This window comes from Rhamphochromis sp. 'chilingali' (assembly GCF_963969265.1).
Source record: "Rhamphochromis sp. 'chilingali' genome assembly, chromosome: 12".
Taxonomy (NCBI): domain Eukaryota; kingdom Metazoa; phylum Chordata; class Actinopteri; order Cichliformes; family Cichlidae; genus Rhamphochromis; species Rhamphochromis sp. 'chilingali'.
In genome coordinates, this window is record NC_137939.1 from 31,938,741 (window position 1) to 31,957,145 (window position 18,405).

Here is an 18,405-nt window from a genome sequence, read left to right on the forward strand (position 1 = left end):
CTGCAGCAGCTGCTTCGATTTAGAAATGCTGCTTCATGGCCAGCAGGTGGCAGCATTGTGTCATCAAATAGAAACATCACAAGCAAGCCTGATCTTTGATTTTCACGCTAACAAAGAGAATAATCAAAATCGAAAATTAGACTACCTCGCATTCTAGTTCAGTGATATTAGGGATTATTTCATGATGTCAGATTAAAAAAAAATTCAAACAATTTTTAAGGATCTAAATTTATATTATAGTTAAAATATCTCCATGTTTTTAGGTCAGCCTTTGAAACTTTACATGGAAAATTCAGCAGTATTTGTGTGCAGGTTATGATTTAATGGTGTGAAGTTGGCTCACATCACAAAACGTAACATGTGTCATAGGCTAAACAGTCTCAACCGCCAAGAGCAGGACGAGTAATTGTACAACGAACCGCGTTTGAACCTGCACTACTCAGGTGAGGTGGGGCTTCTATGACATGCCATTCACGCCAATCGGGCAAATCCACAGTGCAAAAACCCTCCCACCAATCAGAGCTTTCACGATGCGGTGAAGTCTCCTCCCTTTCTTGCCTCAAGCACATCCCAGTGTTTTGGTCATGATTTGGTGTTTTTGCTCAGCCTTGTCGCAAACCGGGGGTTTCTGTTACGCGCAAAGCTCGGAGTTTTTAATCAGGGACGTTCCGGTGCTTTTCTTCATTTAGACCGTGAAAAATGTTTCCACAGCTTCAAAGGCTTTCCCCGTCATGACTTCACCGGGCGCTCCCTCCAGTTGAATGGGATCCCTCCTCATCGCCTCTGTGTCACTCGCTTTGGCACCGACTCTCTCTTCAGCTGCCCGTCTTCTCCAAAGCCCCAGTTTTAGGAATCAGTGAAGCTTTTTAGTGTATATCATCAGTTCATTAATGCTTTGATGCCAAATCCTCCGGTCTGATCGACAGAAGAGCGACGCCGTTAAATCTCCGGTAGCCTGCGCTTCACGGTGAGTAAAGCCAACTTGTTGTTTTAGTCGCTTGACAGGCGGACAGACAGGGATGAATAAAAAATGAATGAGCAGTTGGAGCTCAGCCGTGCATCAAATAAGTACAGACAAAGCTTCACTCTTTGGGGCATTAAAACAAACAAACAAACATCTCTAATCTAAATTTACACTCAGCATCTTATTCAGCGTATATTTTTGTAAACAAGTGCTCCTGTTAATGGTGACCAGCAGCTGGTAGTTTTCGCACCTTGTAATAAATTAAACCACGTTGCATCCACACCAGTCTGAAAGTTTATCATCACAGTTTTTCTTGAATAACTAAACTACACGGGGTGTGAGGAGTCTCTCCTCTGCTGTACGTGGCTTCAGGAAATAATCACACCACACCTTTTAGTTGCACATCCTTGATTTTAGGGCCATGGGAGTTTACACAAGTGAAACTTTCTGTCTTTTGCTCCAGTTGATTTATTTATATGAAAGCTGAAATGAGTTTAGATTCATTACATATATGTGTGGATGTATGTATAGTAGGATTTTGCTTGTTCACTCGTCATGACACATATTTTCCCTCTCAAATTCCCCCACACAGTTTAAAGACATGACTGTCATATGCTTAGGATTAGTCTCTCCCACTCAACATGACTCAAAAGGTCTAAATATTGACTCTGTTGTGGTGTAGTAGCTAATAACTGAAAAACTAGGTGTGCATATTTCAAAGTTATTGTACAATCTGTAACATAACGTTGAAAGCCATGCCCCTGAGAAGTTGTAGTTTCAGTCCATAATGTTTAACATTGTGATTAGTCATTGGCTTGCATTTAGTGTACACATCAGTCCCGACTCTCGGCCAATGGCTAGGATCTGCTAACCTAGCCTTTGTGTCAAAAATTAAAACCGATTTAGTGTCTAGACGAGATTTTCTTGCAGACACTTAAATATTGGTCTCTCAGTTCCTGCAAGACGTCACCGTGCGGCATATGTGTTATCATGGCTGTTGAGATATGACAGCTGGCACAGCCCTTGTGCTCTCCACACACACACAGTTAAACCTGCTGTACCACTATTGCAGTGTGTTGTCACAGCTTTTTGGTCTGCCTAAGATCGCAATATTGTATATAAACATTCAGCTTATTTTCTTTCTCTCACTCTAATCCTTTCTGAAACCTCAAACATTTCTCGGGAGACATATTTCAGTGACATGCGTGGAGGTTTAATGATAATAAAATTGCTGTTACATTTGATTATCAGTAGTGCATTAGACTAATCCTCTACAGATTTTCTAGTGTTTTTTTTCCTCCCATGTCTGTGTGTGTGTGTGTCTATGTGCGTGAATGTTTAGTCTTTTCCTGAAAGCATTAAAATGCTTGGCAGCAGGCAGAAAGAACATATTATTTCCCATGTGTTCAATATAAGTTGATCCAGCAACACGCAAGCTGATGCTCGAGATGAAGCAGGGCATGCTTGATCATTTCTGTTAACCACTATCTTCTCTCCTCATAAGTGTTTTCAGCTAATGTAAATACGGGTCAGATGTTGCCATTTTCACTATTATTAGCATGCTTCCTGCAACCAGTGAGTGAGAAGTGTTTCTCAAAGTGGTACGAGATGGTCCATTGTGATTTCTAACTGCCAGATTTCAGGCTCTGCAGAGGGGACCTAATGCTCCTTGGAATCCCATGAATGTCTTCAGTGAAAGCCATAGATGTTTATGTCAACTCCAATGAGACTAGTGGAAACTGGCTCTTGAGGCTGAAATTCCTGCTAATTGGCAACGTGGATGTGGACTGGCCGCTTTGTTCCCTCTTATACTGGAGTGGTTTGTCTGTCAGGGTGATGCACTGCGCCTGGCATCAATGAACTGCTTGTTTCCGCAGCTATCCAGACTGGGAGAATCAGCGTCTTTAAGACAAGTTGCTTCCACTTTCAAAAATGCCTTTGTGCACCTATTCATAGAGAAGGAAGGAAAGCGATTTGGGGTGGTCTGCAGAGAGAAACTGTTTCTCAGAAGTTTCAGCTAAGCGTTTTGTTAGTGATGTGTGTATTTGTCTCTGCCTTTAACTGCACTGAAGCAAAGTGAGCAGTGGCAGTAAACAGCTTTCACTCTAGCTGGCAGTTTGCTGAGTTCATCATTTGATCTAGCTCATGTCCCACTTTCCTTTAGGTCAGATGAGGATTAATTGGCAGTGAGCTCTGAGGACATATTGTAATTAGATTTTTTAAAGGATTTGCCTTTTGTGTATATTTATTGGTGTAGCTACATTAAAGCCATATAATTCTAATGTTAAATATCAAAACATAATTGCACACACAGAGCTTAAGCACAAAGTTGTTATATATTATAAATAAACTGATGTCAGTATTGGCATTTATATCAGTTCTTCCCACACATCGGCTTATTCATTAGGCGGGTCGCCAGAGAATATTTTAGTGCTGATTTTTAAATTTTTGTTTACTGTTTTGATCTATCTAACAGAATTGGACCAACCAAACTCATTTTACCAGTGGACAATCTTGATTTTTATTTCTAAAGCGCAGTCATCGCAAACCAATCGAGAGTTATTAGCAGTAATAATAATAATAATAATAATATGAATTGTGTAAATCTTTATGTTGTGCAATTTTTGAAGCCTTAAAAACATTTTATAAAACATATTGCAGAAAAAGATGCTCATGTGGCCAAGCAGGGACCACAGAGCATAATTATTAAATATGTCTGTGTAAGTTCTCAGTCATCCAGGTCATGATAGGAACTTGGAAAGAAAGCGAATTATCAAGAAACATAATAAATAATTAATAAATGAATAATTTACCCTTTCCAATAAGACTATAAATTACATACAGTGCTTAATAAATTTATTAGTCCAAGGGAAAGCGTTTTAATCTAAATGATATTTTGTAATACTAAAATATAATATAGTTATTGTTGTATGAAATAAATTTTCAATTTTAAGGTTTTACCAAAAAACAAACAAACAGTAAAGCACCTCTTTTATATTAAGATACCAAACTGTATTTTAATTTTCTTTGTTACTATATATTTTTTCTTCTTTCTTTCCAATTACAAGTTTCAAAATGTGAAAGCAAAAGTACCATAGAAAGCCATATTACTGTTATGTTCAACTGCTTTCTCAATTAAAGAAAAAAAAAATACCATATTGCAGTTGTTTACTTGCATTCCTGAACAGGAAAATGTGTTATAGTGGTTGAGCGATTGATTAATTTCAGCCGGCTCAAAATGGTTATAAAGCATGAATTCAGTTGGTGACTTGCCTAATAAATAACTAATTTTTAGCTTTAAACAAGTTTTTGATAGTTTGCTTGTTTTTAATGAAAAGTGGTTTCATAAATTCGTTAACCACTGTAGTTTTAACTAAAGAATGAATGAATGAAAGCCGGAATCTCTTGAAATCCAGATTTTTTACCCTCTAAACATTTTTGTGGGCATAGGCCTAAAAAGTGTATAATCAGTGAGGCACTAATTAAAAAGAAGAAGCATAACTGTCCAGAGAACCAGAGATGAAAAAAGAATCTAAATGATCTGGGGCTTCAGTAGTAATAGGAGTAGTAGTGTGGCTGCGCTTTGCTAAAACAACATACTATTCCCCTTTGGCTTTTGAGTACTTAACAAACAAAACACTTGTCTGATGCCAGTGTCAACCCCTCTTCGGTTTGCCAACGAGATACGCGAAGCACTCCAAAAAGAGAGAAAGCGGGAAAGACTGTATCTGTGAAAAGGGGGCATGAAATTTGTGATGGCTTCCTGCTGACAAAAGCCTTTGAATTTTTCATGTTGCAGATACTAAACTTCTGTTGCTCTAGCCCAGATTTGTTGCTAATTAGTGCCCAGCCACATTCAAGGGCATACGGTTGAGCATGGGAATGCCAGTGCCACCTGTTCTCTCGTTCTCCCTGTCTTACATCACTCCCACCCTGTCACATGCTGTCTGTCTCTCTCTGTTTGGGCTTTGTGTACCATTGGCATAGTTTTGAATCCTTTACTGTAAGTCTACTTTTCATCTACTCCGTACGGTGTCACTGCTTGAATTAGTGTCTGCAGAGGAAATGCGGGTCACCGTGTATACACCAATAAAACATGAAGTTACAAAGCTGTCCAGTTCACCCAGTAAAAGCACTTGAATAATAAAGATGAAGAACTGAAGTGCTCTGACATATCCCTTCAAGGCTTCACTCAGAGGGGTCTGTGCTTGCTGGCCGTCTGAATGAAGTATCTGATAGTGGTTTGATACAGACAAACAGAGGAGGGTTTGTATCCTCCCAGGATCGTTGGCCACTTCCTGCCCCTGTGCTCTGGGAATTAGCCAGGGTGACACAGGCCACGCATCTTCTCTCAATCCACCCACTGTTGCCTCTGTGGAAAAGCGATCACTCTCACACCCTCATTCCCATCGCTCCGTTCGCATTTCTTGTGACAGGAAAAGCGTCTTTGGCATTTAAAAAGATGCCTCTCTGTGTAGCTTTGTGTAGGCGCAGCTGTGCGAGCCCGGTCAGGCTGATGAGATGCTGGGAAGAGCGCACGCTGCTCTCCCCTCCCTCAAAACGTGAGGCTGTCCATCCTCTGAGAATCACCGCCACATATGTCGACATGGGAGTTTTTACACAGATCGTGTTCCGGCAGGGAGCACAGACCATGTCAGAATCAACCTCTGGACCAGGCAAATCTTATAATCTCACCAAAACCAGATAACAGGAGCATGCGTGGAATTTGTGGAGCAAAGCTGCACTAAGGGATGAGGGTACTCAATATGATTTGTGATCCTTTCAGTGAGTCGTGTCAGGCAATGAAAAGCAAAATCCGGATGAAGAGAAATTTGCTTGAATGAAGTGTTACTGTGTTCACGACAGCTGTGTCACTACTCAAATGACTCAGTTGCGACAGAAACGACCGGGCCATGCCGGGTCATATCCTGGGGTCTTGGTTTGACTAAATCTGTTTTTTATGTTTTACAGAACCAGCTGATATAATTGGTAAATCATTTCACCATATAATTACTGGTTGCAGTTTAGATGTTGTTTCTTTGTTGCAAGTAAAAACAGGTAACGAAACTGAAATATATCAGTGTGTGGTTGCTAAACAATACTGATGACTCAGGGATTATTTTCCCAAATGATGTGATTTCTCAGTTTTAAATTTGGCTTTTTGGCTCATCGCCTGCTTTGGACTAAAATCTCTGCATCCACTGACATTTCAGAATATGTTCACAATCCACTGTGTTTATGGCAGTTTTGGATCATGAAACATGACTTCATCATCATTTTTTTTCCTTTTTACTCATCTCTAATGTAAAATATGACTCCAGTCATAGTCACAGAGATAGCAGGAATTGCTGCACCTCGTCTTTCCTGCCTCTTTCCTCTGGTTTCACTCCTGTCTGTTGTTAGGTGAGTCAGACATCTTCCTCTTCCTCAGCAGAGGCAGCTTAGTGGCCCAACCCATCTGTAGCTTATGAAACCTCCAACTGCACCATCAACTCAGTGCTCTTTACTGATTGCCTCGCAAACTGTGTCTCAGTCTCTGCTTCACCACCCCACAGAGTAACATTTGAATATTGAAATCAGGGCCTACTGAACAAAGGCTGGTTTAAAAGAGTTGGAGGAAATCACTTCAGTGTTGGGGGCCTCGTCCTCCAATCTGTTATGGAAATGTCATGGCAGGGAGCAGTTATGTTTTAATGATGAAATGTGACATGGGTACATTTGAATATTTTAATGCTTCTGCATCTCTGATACTTTTATTTGTCTATCTCCAAGGAAGCAGTGCTCAACACTGGGCTCTTTGTGTCTTGGTTTCAGTTTGAATTCAAAGCCAAAGCAGCTATAGAAATGTAGACTGAGCATGCTTTAGTTATGCTGGGTGTGCACAGAAGTGCATAACTTTAGCTATAGCCCTATCTATTTGAAATATTCAGCTTTATCACTGAAGACAACCTAATAATGGAGGCGTATCAGCTGATTATCAGCTACAGCGTGGCATTCTTAGCATACATTTATTTCTGTTGACACAATAAGAAGTCTGGGGGTGTTTTTCGTGTGTGTGTTGCGACCTTGAATTGCATTCCTGTTCTTTAATTGTGTGAAAAATTCCTGCGTGAAGCTGCCGTTTCTTACCCCGAGAGGCAGTGGAGGGAAACTTTTGGAGTGGATGTTATGCGTGGCTGAGGGAAACTTGTGCTTTTGAACATCTAGGAAGAGACAGTGTCTCTACCTGCTCCCAATAAATTCCTGATTTGGGTTGTGTGAGCAGGAGAGCAGTTCAAACTCGTCTTGTCCTCCTCTCTGCATTCCTTAGCCATGACTGAACTCAGTCACTCTGCTGCAACAAACCTCAGATGGTAAAATGCACATCTAGCGCACTTCTTCCTGCATTAAACAGTGTAAAACAGTACATATATACGGTGCATGTTCCCTCCTGGTGAATCAGGAGCTGCAGGGATTTCTTAGTGCCTGGCTGTGCAGATGAGAAGTTAAACGGTAGAAGCCCTCAAAAAGCCTTAGCTTACTGAAGCGTGAGGCACATGGGAGTTTCTGTGGAAACTGAGAAGATCAAATACCTCCTCTTTGAAATGTGATGAGATGAGGTGAATTTAAGGTTTGCTATCACAGCAGTGGAGTCAACTGTAGGCGACATATTCTGAAGCAGTAAAACACATCCTATGTGATACTGCAGAAGGCTTTCTGATCCTGTATCTGTAGTGTCTTTGTTGTCTTTGGACCCCTCCGTTTTCTCATGTCAAATATGTTCCTCAACCGCTTTGAGCTCACTACCAGTTCAGCAGTGTTTTAGAAAAACATTGTTTTTTCCACCTCACGTGACATGTGCCTGACACATCAGTGGAAATGAAATCCTTTATTTCCACCATTTCTTGAGGGATTGGAGAAAGAATAGAGGATAGAGTGGGAGAAGGGAGATAGACCAAGTGTAAGGGAGTAAGATGGGGATGGGAAGTGGGGGTGGGGGGTTCAATGCCCTTGAGGATTATCTTTCTCTTCTCCTCCCTTCCTCTTTCTCCTCCATTTCTTGTTTGAACACATGACCGCAGCTCATCAATCTCAGTTCGCATAATGACCATATTTAGATGAGAGCTGCACGATATGAAGCTGATGTTGGAGTAAGTCCCAGAAGCCACGCAACCTGGACGTTTGTCAGCGGAGGTACCTCATATTGCAACAATACAGTAGTAAACCAGTCTATTCTTGGCATTTAATATGCCACAGTGGAACAGCGCTCTGCCTCTCACACCGTCAACACAAGTGAACACCCTCAGGGGTCTTAAATGCAGTCGCAGTACTGTGCATGCCACAAATGCCTCAGATCTCATAGTTGTTCAGGAGCCGCCGCTGTTTCGTTTTGATCCTCGTCTGTATTCATCACCGGTGACACAGAACGGCCAAAAACAGTCTTTGAGGTTCAGCTGCTTGCGATGTTCCACTTAAAATCTCCTCCTCATAAACATAAACCTGCAAATGTTGAAACTGTGAAATGCTAACTATGGGTTAATGTGCTGGAATATATTTGCTGTTTTGCAACAAACATGATGAGCTAAGCAGAGGGAATTGCAGTAATGTCATCGCTCTGTCTCGATTCAGCTGGGCCCCCGTCACACCCAGACTGGGGAGGTTAGTCACAGGTCTCAGGCAAATCAGGTGCAAGAAAGGTGATACTTCTTTTTACTAGTTCTGCACTAGGAAGGCTACATTCAAGTTACTCTGTTGAGAGAGATATTTAAGAAACTTGGAGTAGAAAGAGGGCATGATTTACTGAATAATTATTGAAATACATAGACTTCCACAGATTTGGTACAGGTAAGCTCTTACCTGATGGAGTTATACTGTAAGTAAGAACACAAATGTCAGATACAGCTTGATTTGACTTCTACATACTACATGTAGGTCCCTAACTGTGTGGTGCGCTAGTGAGAAGATGCACTGATAATTTATAGCTAGTCATGTGTTTTCATGTGTTTTCATGTCTCTTCCTGCGCGCTCTGCCTTAGCCTAAACCAGTAGTTAGAACATATCCAAAGCAGACCAAATCCTGCAGGGTAGGAAATTACTCTGGGTTTATGTGCTAAAATGGTTATAATGTGAACACATAATGGTTTGAAGTTTAGCGTCGATATGAAATATGTCCAAGAGCGACGTGGCTACGTCTCTGATTTTAATGACAGTGCTAGCTGTGGAAGTAGGAAGTGTTGGGCTCAAGACATAATGTAGGGAATGAATGGTGGAGCTGGTTTTTCATGAGTGAACAGAAGGATGGAAAGAAGGAACTGGAAACAAGTGAAAAAAAGTCTCCTTAGAGTTTACTTATCTTACTGGTTCTATTGGAGGAATAGTTCAGTATAATTGAAGAGACTTACCTTCTTCACTGGGTCGATCCTACTGCCCTATTTACTCCTGCCAGGTCCTCTACAGTAATGTCTTCTAAATAGTTTTTCAAGAAAAGTACTTTACAACTTGAATTTGTCAAAGTCACAGTTAAGCCATGAAATACTGCTGCATGTAATCTACCTAGAAAACAGGTTGTTGCTTTTACATTTAAGTTTGTATGCATATGAAACATTTAATATATTTCTACATCCTTAGTAAGTAGCTCTCCCTCTTTGTTACTTTGCAACCTTTGCAAAAGGCAACAGATCGCTCATGTAAAATGGCCCAGATATTTTCTTTTTGAGTTTCAATCCCAAAATAATTTGATATATGTCATACTCAGATTAGGAGCAGGGGATAAACAAAAATCCTTGAACCTGCAGTTGCTGCCAGCAGTGTTTGTTGTTTGGAAGTGGACAAAAATTCCTCTGTAAGCACGGGGTTTAAGACAGAGTGGCCAGCTGCTCGACTCCATGAGCCCAGAGATGTCAAGGCCAGGTTGGCTGTGGTGTTTGGCAGCAAAAGGTGATCTGCAGGTTGCTTTGATAACAAAGAAAAAAGCAACAACAACAAATAAAAACCCACTGCAGAGAAATACACACACACACATACACATACATTTTCACACAGTGAAAGGGATAAGAGCTCACAGCCTCTGATCCTATTATAGAAGCCAGAGCACTGCATGCTCCTAAGAGGCAGGGAATATGGGTAAACAGGGTGTTTTTCTGTTTTTTTCTTGTGGAAATCGCCCTGTGCTATAACTGAAAACACGACAATGGGAATAATTTCTCCAGGTGATCTCACCATCTTTCTCTGAGCCACTTTTTCTTTCACACTCATCTCTCTCTTTCTCCTTTTATAATGCTTTCAGGAAGTGACACATCCCACGTAATTTGGCGAGATGGAGCCTCTGCTAATCTTACCTTTCTCTCTGTCAGATAGGCACGCTGCACTCTCTGAGTGTTTTGGCCTAGAAAGTGCCTGCGCGTAGCTATCCTACATCTGTGCAGTTTGTTGGTTTGAGGAATGCTTGGAATTGCCTCCATGGCAACGTTTGTGTGTGTATGTGGAGCAGTAAATATTGACTTCATCACCTCCCCATCCTTGTGTCTGTCCGTGGCAGGAGCACAGCGTGGGTGGGTGGGTTGGGGGGGGTTTGGTACACACTTTATCCAGGACTCAGCAAAGTCCTGATATGGGGAGGGTGGTGTTTACCTTCAGATATCCAAACATGGTGAAGCTTTCTGGCTTTGAGTGGTTCACAGTTTGATAAAGGATGGATGTACTTTACAAAAGAGGTGAAATGCCAGGGGCTTCGTGACGTATTCTTTGCTATGTCACTCTATTTTAGCTCAGTAATAATCAGCCTAATGAATAACGAAATGTGAAGCCTGGGCAAACGCAGATACAAACCTGTGCAGGGGTAGTACTGCTGTGCAAACATGTCCAATATGCCATTTCCTCTATTCGTGTTTGTTTAAAGAGAGGGGAAACAAGGTGACATGAAGCTACACCCAGTGTTTGTTCAGCACCAGGAAGCAGCTCACCTGTATATGCTGAGTGTAAACTGTTCTCTCTGCTCTGAGTTCAGGTTTTTAGTATTTTTCCCACAGCAGATGGATTTGTTGGGACAGGATACGAGAGCTTGGAGGAATAGCGGCAGCCGCAGCCGAAGTAGTGGTTTGACCGGTTTATCCTGTCTTGTCATTGCAGCACTCGTGCTGTTTGTAGGCCCCAGATGGAATGTCCTCACTGCATTTGATGAATACGATTAGGGAATAGATGTTGATAATCTGGAGAGAACAAGCAGGCTTGGATTATGCTAGAGTTGGCGACTGGTGACGCAGAAGCCAAAGCCTCCCTACTTTTCCCTCCATAGTAATTACATAGAGAGCATTAAGATGAAGGAATACACCAGGCAGGCTGACATTAGGATCACATGCTTTCGCTCACACAGGCATATTCTCTTTGCGTGCACACATGCTTCCTAACCCCTGTACTTCTGTTCACTCTCCATTCAAATGAGCCATATTCTTTAAAAGCAAGAAACCTTGACTTTATCAGCAGCCTCTTCAGCGTGCAGGGATGTTTTTCCACTGTAGCGCGATCAAATAGAAAACCCCTTTGGAACGATGTTGCAGCTGGTCAAGTGTGAGCTTGTTAGCACAGTTCTGATTTTAACTGAGTACAGCCTGGTCACACATCCACTTCAATTCATGTGATCAGACCACTCACGCACAAAACCCCACTTTAACGGGTGGTGTCTGTTTATGCAAATGCAATAACAACATGATGTTATCTTCCTGCCTGCAGTCTGGCAGCTGTTGTTCACTCAGTGGACTTTTATTGGAGGCCTACAGATAATAAATGTCACTATGCCTCTCTTATATCATATGTCCCATTTTCCAGCATTGTGCCTGCATTCAGGATTGTAACAACTCAGCATAAATCTTGTTTTTTGATCTGTAGTTTAAATATACATTTTAACTGATAAAGGTCTCAGGGTGTAAATACAGAGGGAACTCACTATCATCACTCTTTATCAGCATCACTACAATGTTAGCAAACATCAGCCTGGGGGGGACCATCTTGCTATTTGGAGCCAATGGGGTGATAATGAAACTTTCACTCGATGGTGTGACACAAACTGCAAAAGGACACAGAGGGGGCCCAGAGGCCGGAGGCCCGAGGGCCCCCTTTGCCCCGGAAGAGGCCTGACCGAGCAACAGGCACCAGGCCCCGCCAAGTAGTCACCGGGAGTGAGCTGGTACATACCTGAGCGCCCAGCCCCGGACACCAAGAACCACCAACGCACCAACCCCTGAGGGCATCAACTTTTACTTTGAAGGTGAACCTTTTCATCTCTACCAGTTTCACCGAATACCAAGAAGCAACTTTCCGCAGCTACTGTATTTTTCTGACCATAAGGCGCACCGGATTATAAGGCGCATTAAGCGAAACAAGCATTAGCATTCATCCTCCAGCCTCACTGTTTATGTTATGCTAACATAGCTGTGTCGCTAGCGATCATGTAGCACATCTTTATATACCAGCTAGCCCAATTTCAGTAACCCTACAAACGTCACTGCTGTTTAGTTTTCTGTCTTCGTTTACGTTGGAAGTGACAACAGAACTGTACGTTTTAATTTATTCAGAAATCCCTCTTTCAGAACATGCTATATCATTTTTAGGTGGAAACTAGCAAGCTAAATTCCTGCTAACTTCTAACTCTGTTAAATTTAATAAATTCTGTTTTCATGTCACTATGCCTGGATGTTAAACTTAATTGTTACACCCGGAAAAGCAGCAACACTGATCATTTTATTACAGATGAAAGAATTTAGATAGTTTTTCAACTTGGAGGGACGGAGTTTTGGACCCAGAATACTCTGCGAGGCTCCTGACGACAGTAGCCGTAATGCTCCGGCAATCGATCAAGTCGTGCGGCTTCGTAGCTTAGCAAAGTCGTACTAAAACATTTTTTGACAGATTTTTGAGCACCGTTTCGAGGTCAGTAAGCACAACCAGAATTCATACATAAGGCGCACGAGATTATAAGGCGCACTATCGATTTCTGAGATAATGAAAGGATTTTAAATGCGCCTTACAGGGAGTGCAGAATTATCAGGCAAATGAGTATTTTGTCCACATCATCCTCTCCATGCATGTTGTCTTACTCCAAGCTGTATAGGCTCGAAAGCCTACTACCAATTAAGCATATTAGGTGATGTGCATCTCTGTAATGAGGAGGGGTGTGGTCTAATGACATCAACACCCTATATCAGGTGTGCATAATTATTAGGCAACTTCCTTTCCTTTGGCAAAATGGGTCAAAAGAAGGACTTGACAGGCTCAGAAAAGTCAAAAATAGTGAGATATCTTGCAGAGGGATGCAGCAGTCTCAAAATTGCAAAGCTTCTGAAGCGTGATCATCGAACAATCAAGCGTTTCATTCAAAATAGTCAACAGGGTCGCAAGAAGCGTGTGGAAAAACCAAGGCGCAAAATAACTGCCCATGAACTGAGAAAAGTCAAGCGTGCAGCTGCCAAGATGCCACTTGCCACCAGTTTGGCCATATTTCAGAGCTGCAACATCACTGGAGTGCCCAAAAGCACAAGGTGTGCAATACTCAGAGACATGGCCAAGGTAAGAAAGGCTGAAAGACGACCACCACTGAACAAGACACACAAGCTGAAACGTCAAGACTGGGCCAAGAAATATCTCAAGACTGATTTTTCTAAGGTTTTATGGACTGATGAAATGAGAGTGAGTCTTGATGGGCCAGATGGATGGGCCCGTGGCTGGATTGGTAAAGGGCAGAGAGCTCCAGTCCGACTCAGACGCCAGCAAGGTGGAGGTGGAGTACTGGTTTGGGCTGGTATCATCAAAGATGAGCTTGTGGGGCCTTTTCGGGTTGAGGATGGAGTCAAGCTCAACTCCCAGTCCTACTGCCAGTTTCTGGAAGACACCTTCTTCAAGCAGTGGTACAGGAAGAAGTCTGCATCCTTCAAGAACAACATGATTTTCATGCAGGACAATGCTCCATCACACGCGTCCAAGTACTCCACAGCGTGGCTGGCAAGAAAGGGTATAAAAGAAGAAAAACTAATGACATGGCCTCCTTGTTCACCTGATTTGAACCCCATTGAGAACCTGTGGTCCATCATCAAATGTGAGATTTACAAGGAGGGAAAACAGTACACCTCTCTGAACAGTGTCTGGGAGGCTGTGGTTGCTGCTGCACGCAATGTTGATGGTGAACAGATCAAAACACTGACAGAATCCATGGATGGCAGGCTTTTGAGTGTCCTTGCAAAGAAAGGTGGCTATATTGGTCGCTGATTTGTTTTTGTTTTGTTTTTGAATGTCAGAAATGTATATTTGTGAATGTGGAGATGTTATATTGGTTTCACTGGTAAAAATAAATAATTGAAATGGGTATATATTTGTTTTTTGTTAAGTTGCCTAATAATTATGCACAGTAATAGTCACCTGCACACACAGATATCCCCCTAAAATAGCTAAAACTAAAAACAAACTAAAAACTACTTCCAAAAACATTCAGCTTTGATATTAATGAGTTTTTTGGGTTCATTGAGAACATGGTTGTTGTTCAATAAAAAATCTATTCCTCAAAAATACAACTTGCCTAATAATTCTGCACTCCCTGTATAGTGCCGAAAATACGGTACTTGCCAACCTGTCGAGGAAAACATATTTCTCCCAAGCAACTGACCTGTGTGACCTTTTAGAATTTGAGAATTGTCCTTAATGGGACCACCAACAGGAAAACATCCTCAACTAACATCTCTCTTTTTTTGTGGTAACTCCAATCAAATGGGAGAGAATTCCAGTATCAACAGTGTGTCTTTGTTCCAGGCTGTAAGCATGTTTATTTCTGCACTACCATCTTAACATGGAAGTCTGTAACAACTGACACATTTGGAGCCAGTCTCGGGAGGCCACAAAAGGAACTGTTCTTGGCGCTTACAAATTAATTTTTCAGGCCCGAAGGTTTACAGAGCGATTAAAACAAGAAATTAAATTACTCTTGACATACAGTAGTTTGCATGTATCATCCACAATGTCCTTAATGAAGTGATTAATTTTAAGCTTTGGTTACACATCAGTTCATGTTTTTTTCAGCTTATTTACCTCAGGCGTGATAATGAAATTACATGGCCGTTAATGCATAAAGAGTAAATAAAAGCATGTCTGTGATGCCAGTAAAACTGTTGAAAGCTCTGCAGCGAATCCCATATTGTTTGGCCTCAATATTCATCATCAAAGTTGAATAGAGAGAAAGAACATGTTACTAATAATACATTCACAGCAATAACTTAAATGTGACCTTTAACCTGGGCGGGCTATATGAAACACAGCTCTTTCCAATAAGGGCGACTGTCATAACTTGTCCAATCATGTATTAGATGCCAGGCCGACAGGAACAAGTCTCCTGAGACAGATATGAGGGGTCTACTGCAGTTGTCATGGCAAGATACAAGCCCTTACATGCTTCTTCACAGAACCATAGTTTCACGATCTGACTCAGTATTACTTGGAGTTTTCTTCAGTTTCATACTGGGAAAACCCTCATTAAACTCACATACAGAAGATCTTAAGCTAGCTTGTTCAATTTTGATGTTCGTGACTGTTTGATCCTTCCCAAAAGATGAAAAGGCTTTTTTTTAAAGGGCCAGAGCACGACAGGCTGTGTTGTTGGTGAAATGGACTAGTACCATGACAAAGACTTGTGCGGTGAATGAACGACACACCTTTTTATTTGGATGAGAGGATACCATTCAGAAATTGTAATTGTTCTCGTTTCACAATAAATGATAAAGAAAGCGGAACAGGGATAGACAGTATCCTGTTCTGGTTGGGGTAGCAGAAACCCCAGCAGCAATATTAAAAGACTATACCCATTTACCAAAAGCTCAGGAGACTTGAAGGATTTGGAATTCATTGCCAGATCTTATGCATAATTAAGCAAACCCCCCTCCCACCAACCCAGCCACACCCCCTGCCTTGCTGGAGAGATTTTCATGCAGCCATGCCTCAGACAGTTGGTGCTTATTACAGTACCTCAGCGCATTTAGGCTTTTGTTATCATTAACTACTGCAGATAGTACACGTGGAGACATGATTCCACTTACTCTGCTGCAAATGATGACAATGTTTGGCTTCATGACTTCCTTCATTTCCATATTGCCTAATGGCTGTTAGAGCTAAAACACGCTAGGATCTGGCAACCAGAAAGCCACAGGCCACAGGCTGTTTCTGTGCCTTGTTTATGCTGCCTGCTGTGAGTTGACAAAAGATGGCTTTGTTGGAAACTGAGTGTGAAGGGAAAAAAAAAAGAGACTCTATTAATGCTCCGTTTCATGTTTACTTGATTGAGTCTTCCTTTCCAGGGAGGTTTTAGTGTATTTGTCTGTGTCTAGGACACTGTTGGCCAAAGGAACTGAATTCTATTCAGTCTTGAAATTTGCGAAAGGTCTTAATGGCTCTTTTTAATTTGTTCACTTCATCAGATTCTATGCTGCTGCTGCTGAACCCTAAAAGCATAATTACTGAGTCAGTAAAATTCACCCGTGTTTACCAAAGTTTCTCCACAAAATTTGTTATTTAAATGCCATCTGATTGATCCTATTAAGGCAGCGTCCCTTAAGAATAAGCGTCTTGCGTGTGGAATTGGGAAGCCTCTTACAAGACTGACGACTGCAGATCAGAGAGGTCTCTGCTCTGCCTCAAACAGCTTATTAACCATGCAAACAGTCTGCTGGGGGAGAGCACAGAACACACAAAGAGCAGCTCCCTGAGCCACCCGGCATCTTTGTGTCTACTCTCTTGTGTCTGTGTTTTTGTGTTAACCTGCAACCCATGCAACCCCCCCTCCACCCCTTAATGCAGACATACCCAGGGGGTAGACTTATCGACTCTTCGGCCCCACTGCCCCTCATCCCTTTCTCCTCCCTCCTCCCATTTCACGATGATAACACCCCCCCCCCAAAAAAAATCAACCCCATGTTATGTTCACCTCCCTTTCATTTTTTCTCCTTATAATGCCTTTACATATTTTTTTGTATTAAATCAACCCTGGATGAGCTCATATGTGCACTTGCACATATGGCCACAGGCATCTTCTAAACTGTATACAAACTACAAACACAGAAATAACTTCCACATCTCCTTTTGTCACCTCTGCTTCTCCTCTCCTGGCAGAGGGGCAAAATAAGAGACAAGAACCAGCTTTGCAACTTCATTTCCTTATCTTGCATAGTGAACTCAGTCCTTTTATAGTAAGATATTTTCCACCATATGTCATCATTCATAGCTTTGAGTGGCTGCTATCCAACGTTTTGTAGCTGGCTTTGTTTTTGCATTTGCTTGTTAACAACAGTGGGCTGTGTATTGGCTGAGTTGAGCAGATTCACAGCCACCTAAATAACAGAGGTCAGGCAGGCCAAATAACTCGACACTATCCAAATGCACTTTTACCCTTATCTGCTTATCAGAAGTGTTTCCAAGCCATCCCACCTTAGTGTCTTTTCTAAATTAACATTTCTTAGCAGATCGCCTGTGGCTATGTCTATCCATGATAGCAGTCCTTAAATTATTCTGGGCTTAGTGTAAGGATTTCCCTGCACTAAGCTGTGGTTAGAGTTCATGAACCTCCTCAGGTGGGGGAGCTTCAGAAATAAAAACTAAGCAGCAATCCAAAACTGGCCTCCTCTGTTCTCATCTTCTTAGTGCAGTTTCTCAGTTTTGTAATTTATTGACAACTTGAACACCATCAGCACTGATGAGTGATCTGCTATGTGTAAGATGCACTAGTTTATCATTTTACCAAAAATCATCATATTTTAAATGTATCAGTTATAACTGGTAACTGGCTGTTCAGACTTAGTTATCCATTTCTGTGTTGTTCAAGTTAGCTTGCGCAGCACGATGGACCCCAACGCAGTCTGAGGGCCAGAGGACGATCACCTGCACTGTAATAACAGTATTATTTATTTACTTATTTATTTGTTTGTTTGTTTTGATAATTGTTCAGTTTTCTTGGGCATTTTACTTTGCCAAGTGGTCAGATTATCCGACTTGCTAAATAGCGATATCGTCTCCTGTTGTGATATGTCATTGCATTTAGTGTATGCAGACCAACACCTCACAGGGCCACACTGGGTTAGGACAAACACTGTTGTGGTGTACAAAATAGGTTTGCAACTAAAAATGATTTGTGTGTACTTTGTGTTTGGGCGGGTTTTAAATTAAAGAATCAGTCAATCAGAAAATTATCATCTGAGTCAGCTCTATTGTACATTTGTTTTTGTTTTTCCTGGTAACAGCTTTTACAACTCTGACATGCCCACAGGTCTAGTTTCTGAAAACAGCAGGACGCTGCTGAAAGCAAACATGCTTTGATTAACCAGAGTGCACAGTGCAGCATTTAGCAGCCTGAGAGATAACTGTATATTGGACTTACTAACACATTCAATGCAAAACACTATGGGTAATAATGCTTCTATAGCTTGTTTCAGTTAAAA

At 41.7% G+C, this 18,405-nt stretch overlaps 1 protein-coding gene across 1 annotated transcript in view; it reads left to right on the forward strand.

Annotated features, from left to right (window-relative positions):
* Positions 1 to 558: 558 nt before the first annotated feature.
* The window catches only part of src (v-src avian sarcoma (Schmidt-Ruppin A-2) viral oncogene homolog), a 29,304-nt gene continuing 11,457 nt past the window's right edge, over positions 559 to 18,405 (forward strand). The window contains exon 1 of the mRNA XM_080899857.1: positions 559 to 967. The gene's annotated coding sequence lies outside the window, so the exon portion shown is untranslated. The remainder of the gene's footprint in view (positions 968 to 18,405) is intronic.